Source organism: Hibiscus syriacus, unplaced genomic scaffold, assembly GCF_006381635.1.
Source record: "Hibiscus syriacus cultivar Baekdansim isolate YM2019G1 unplaced genomic scaffold, ASM638163v2 tig00111463_pilon, whole genome shotgun sequence".
NCBI classification, from domain to species: Eukaryota; Viridiplantae; Streptophyta; class Magnoliopsida; order Malvales; family Malvaceae; genus Hibiscus; species Hibiscus syriacus.
Window position 1 is genome coordinate 2,343,976 of NW_024063098.1, and position 6,230 is coordinate 2,350,205.

Here is a 6,230-nt window from a genome sequence, read left to right on the forward strand (position 1 = left end):
TCGGTGTACTTTATCGCATTTGATGACGCTTGGTGTCCTTAAATTTCTTGTTGTTGAAGAGTATTCTCATTCTTTATTTGACTGCATTTGTATCTTGAGAAAGCATCTTTGTCTTTTAAATCCTTAATGGAAGTCTTGAATCTACTTCAAATTTCTTCATGTATCATTTGAACATCTTTGGATCTCAAGGTTTTGACTACATGGCTAAGAATTCCTTATCTCGTTATGATCAACCTTCTCTTTAGTCAATCACTTACGAATTAACACCTCTGGATGAAATGAACATGCAAATGCAAGAAAATAAAAAAAAATATACACGAAACAAAAATGGTTAACACTCTTAAGATAATTAACAAGACAATAATAACTATAATGAGCAAATAAAATCTACCCTCGCATGCTTACTACCATACATGTTTTAATAGTCTGCATGCTTATTCGGAAAAAAAAAATAAACCTAACTACATGATATCTAGTTCTTAGGCATTTATTCAAAATATTGAATTATCCAAAACTCGTGAAAGTTTTTCCTTGTGTAGTCTCCTCAAGGGATTTTTAAGGTATGATAAGGCTATATTTAAGTCATGTGTTCACTATATGTTCAGTTTGTTTCTAAGATAAGAGGTACTCAAATTGTCCTTAATGGTGCCCCCTTGGGTTACCAAACCCTCAATCCTGGCCCATTATAGGCTTATACATATCAAGTTCAATTCAAGGAGGTACTCTTCCTTATGTCCACACGTAGGTGATTAGCATCACGAGTATCATAAGGCATGTGCCTCGAGAGTGATCAACTATCCCATGCGAATGTGAAAACCATCATGAGAGAGTAGCTTCTCACTCCCACTTAAGTGGGACGGAGCAGATTTTAACTCATGACAAAGTTCTCAAATCCTAACATTTATTTAATTTGAAATCATTAACAAACAAATTAGTCCAACTATTTAGTAATTAATCAAATTATAAAAATAAAATGAATCAAAAAACGTAAGGGATCTCAAATTAAATTAGGGCAAATTTACAATTTTCATTGCAAAGGCAACTAATTAATTAATGATATGATTCTTAAACATCTCTAGTGGAGTCACCAAGCTTTTGAGACATTCCTTTTAAAATCTAACTCATTAACATTGGGATTTTGTAAAAAAAAAATTGCCTCAAATAATTTGAGACTCAAGTTTAAAAACAATAAAATCGATTCGTAGAGTCACTACCAATCTTTGATTAGGGTGTGATTGGGCACCCAAAAACATATATTTATTTTAATAAAATATTAATTTTGATTAAAACAACAATTTTAAGGTATGCGTTATGAAAAATTTGAGTTCAGGAGTCGGTTACGCATGGGGAATGATTAGCACCTCCGCGTTGCCATAAATCGGTACCTAATTAATTAATCAATTGTCTTTGCAATAAAACTTATACGTTCGAATATAACTTAATTTGAGATCCCTTTTAAAGACATACAAAGTAAGGCAAAACTTAAGTGTATACATCAAATGAATACAATTAATTACTTTATCAACATTTAATGAGAATAAGGATGTTTAATTATTTAAAAACATCGAGACCAGACCTTAGATCCAATCTAACAATCTTTTCTCAGTGTATTTAATTGAAAGAACATAATATTTTTCTTAGTTCCAAGTTTTAAGTGAAATCAATTTTTATTATTTTAATTGGTTGGATACCCTTTTATTTTAAGACTATTAAAAGTGACCTGCTAATCCTTTAAGACAGTCACTTCCCATAATCTCAAAATAAACGAATATTACCCTTAATCAAATTATTTTCTTTAATCAAATTATTTTAATGAAATTCTAATAATGCACGTGACGGTAACATACATGTCCATTTTATATAGACCCTAGAAATATATGTACAAACAAAATATATTTACATACAGTTAGACATTAATTAAAAAATATTAAAAATTAAAACTAAGATTACGCATATTACAATAAATGAAATGTTTAAAATACTAATAATAAAAAACACATATATATTAGGATCTACAAACCGTTAAAAATAATAAACAACAAACGAAATGTGAATTAAAACCAATATTGAAAGGAAGGGAATATGCATAAAATCCAGAAGAACAAAATGACATTCAAATTATTGAGAGATTAAAACTCAATTCCACCAAATATTCTAAGTAGAATATGGAGCAAATAATAAATAATAAATAATAAAACTGCCCAATCAGGACATACAAATATAAAACACAAGATCAGGAACTACAATGCAAAAAAAAAAACGACTAATGTTGGAGGTTATAAATGCAAATAAAACATAAATTTAATTCTAAATAATCACATATTCACAAAAATGTAAAATAGAATAATAAGGACATGCAAATCAAAATAAAATTAAAATGAGCATCATAGGGGACAAAAGTGTAAAAAGCACACTAAAACTGAAGGGACTAAAAGGTGATTCTTCATAAAATTCGTAGCAAATCAAAGAACAAAAGATAAAGGCAAAATTAAAAAATTAGGACGCAAAATACGAAATGAAATTAAAAAAAAAACTAACTAGTGACTATAATGTAAAAATGCACTGCAAGTTGTGTGGCTCTTATTTTTATTTTTATTATTATTATTATTATTATTATTATTATTATTATTATTATTATTATTATTATTATTATTATTATTGCTTTGTTTTCAACCTAAAACTTAAAAAAAACATAAACTCTCTCCACTCTCTTTTTTACTCTCAACCAAGAGAGAGTATGATCACCCTCTATGGTTGCCTTCAATCGGCGCTGACAACCCTAGTCGGCGACAAAAATGACTGGTTTTTTACCCTCCTTTATTTTTTTCAAAAATCAAAACCAATCAAACAAGAAATACCCCTAATGGAGTAGATCTAGGCTTCAAGATTCAAAATAAAAGAAAAAGAAGATATCTTAACAATTTCTCTTTTATTTCTTTAAGCAAATGGTGTTACAAGCCTAAGAATACTATTACAAAGGTATTTTATCTCTTGATTTCTTTCATTTTTTACTCTATTTTATTTACTTCTCTCTATTTTTTTTCAATTCCCCCTCCCTTTTGTTATTAATTGTGGTTTTTAACAAAGTTTTATTATGAGTTTGGTGAAACTTTGGTAGAGGAATTATGGCTTCCTGGATGTTTTGGGGAGTGGGTTTGATCCTAGTTTTAAAATATTAGATTTGGTGGATTTTTTGTTTATTTTTTAATTTTTGTCTTCTTTATTTTTTATGCGAGATGGAGTACTTGGGGATGACTTCAGCAACAGTGGCATCTGCGGTGGAGGCTGGCAGCGGCACGGGACAGGTGGTAACCTTGCTGGTGGTGGCAATGACGGGAGTTGATGGAAACCCTAGGGTTTAAAAATAAACCTCAAAATAATTGAGCCAGGGTTTATAAATTTGGGTATATTATAATGTTGGGCCTGATGTTGGGTCTTTGTAATTTGGGCTCACTTTACTCTTATATAATTGTAAACTGCAAAAATATTAATTTTAAAATATGTTAATAATAATAATAATAATTAATTAATTAAAAGTCATACAAAACGGATTTCTACAATAGCATTGAAGAAGAAGACAAAAAACCATAATACTAAGACATCATGCAATACATCAGATATCAAAGTTATCCTGAGGATGAAACTAAGAATGTCAAAAATAATTATCACAATAATGGCTACAAGGTATATGCTTGATGGTGAGATCTTATATAGGAAAAGTCCATATCAAATTTTGTTGAGGTTTGTAGATGCCAATGAAGCTAAAATGATCGTCGAAAAGGTGTATGAGGGAGTGTGGTACCCACACCAATAGAAACGCAATGGATTAACAAATAATGTGGTATGTGTATTATTGGTCATCAATGGAAACATATTGCATCAATTATTCCAGAAAGTTCCATAAGTGTTAAATCTATGGAGACAAGATTCATTCTCGTTCTTGCTCGTTGCATGTGATGATAGCCTCATGACATTTCTCTATATGGGGCATGTATGTCATTGTACAAATTTCACCTAAACCTTCTAATGGTCATCGTTTCATAATGGCAGTGATAAACTACTTCACCAAATGGGTAGAGGTGGCCTTCTATGCAAATGTTATTCACTCAACAATATGTAAGTTATTAAAACAAGAGATTATTTATTGGTATGTGTTTCCCAAAAGAATTATTTCTGACAACACACTGAACTTGAATAATAAGATGATGGAGTCATTTTGCACATAATTTAATGTGATGCATCATAATTTCACCACTTATTGTCCGGAGATTAATGGGGCGATAGAGCCAACTAATAATTACATCAAAAGGCTTCTAGAAAAAATGATTGAAACTTATAAAGATTGACATAGAAAATTACCATTTGACTCATTTCTTACCGAACGTTCTTGTGAACTTCAACTAGGGTAACACTGTTCTCTTTAGTCTACATGATGAAAATTGTGTTACCCATCAAGGTGGAAATTCCATCACTTTGAGTTTTATCAACAGTGAAGATAAATGATGCAAAATGAGTTTGAACCATATATGACCAGTTGGATATGATTGAAAGCTATTTGTCATAGTTAGATGTATCAAAAGTGTATGATACAAGAACATGATAAGAAAGTTCACCTACGAAAAATGGACGAATAAGATTTGGTACTTAAAAGGAACCTATCCATTCAGAAATATTTTCGGGGAAAATGGATGCCAAAATGGGAAATACCTTATGTTGCCAATGAGTCCTTTTCTAGAGGAGTTTTTATTCTTACTGAGATCGGTGGACCGGAGCTATCCAATCAAGTGAAATATAATGCTATCAATAAGTACTTTACCTAAAAAAGAAAAAAAGAAACAAAAAGAGAAAAGAGAGGGAACCAAAGTGAAAACCCAAAAGAGCACTTTGAGAAGAAATTTTTTAAAAATACTTGAGGCAAAAACCTAAAATGCGTGATTTAAGTATAAGAGATGAAGTAAAAACAATGAAAGGAAAGGAAAAAAAAATAAATAAAAGGGTGTTCAAGATGAAAATCCTAAAGGTTTTCGTGAAACCAAATTAGGTTTCAAGTTGAAAAAAAAAACGACTTCGATTTTGATCATATTTAGAATTTGTGCACGATGGTGATCTTGAATTGATATTGGATAGGCAATCAGTTTTTGAATTTGAAGATTGTAATAGGCTTCTAGTTTTAAATGAAAACATTATATGGAGATCATATTTGGGACTTGTGATTAAAATGGTCACGAATAAGAAAATAGAGGTTATATTAAATACATATGAGACTCATTAATAGTTTTAAGGAATCAAATTTCTTAAGATTTGGTTGTCTAGAGGGAACTTCACACCCTTAAGCATTGCCACAATTCTAGAGATCATCTCAATAGAAGATACACTTGTGTTACTTTCCGACATACCATTTCAAAGCCATTTTTACTCTATATATCTGGGAGCACCTACTTAGGTTTATTTATTTATTTTGGTTTAAAGTTTTCCATGTATTTAACCAAAAATTGTTTACATTTATATAAATAAAAAGAAGTTTTTTTTCTTGTTAGCATTCCTTTATAAGCATCTTACGTTGAAATTAAATACATATAGTTTAATTGACTTTAAAAATGAGATCAATGTGTATTATCGTACAAAAAGTTTTGAAAAATACAGGTGTTATGAAGCTAACATTGATAGAGAATTTCAAGTTTGATTAATTATCTATCTAATAGCTTAATCCAAAAATCAATCGAATAAGATTAAAAATCAAATTGAAAATCCTTACCTTTATGGCTATGGTGGTTTATGGCCAAAAAAAGAAGAAAGCTGAAAATTTCTTGAATTTTCTATTATAATGTCACATTACACTTGGCTTAATTCTAATATAAATTAATATAAAATTCATTTAATGTGAAATTATCATTTTGCCCTTAATGAAATGTGATAATTTCAATTTTCCACCATACTATCTTTAATTTTAATATTCCCAAGTCAAATACGAATAAATAAAAATTGAATTCCCACCTTTGCCCATACAATTTTCAAAAATTGCAATTTAATCACTAAATTTCACAAATTTAGTTTAACATGGAAAATCGACCTTAATTACACTTATCCATGTTAAATTTCACTGATCTAAATTTATGGAAATAATATTTCCAACATTTTCCTATCATCCTTCAGAATTTCTCAAAATTTTGATTCGATTATTCGAATTCTTACTAGACTTTACTACTTTACAGCTTTTTGTAAAAATCCAG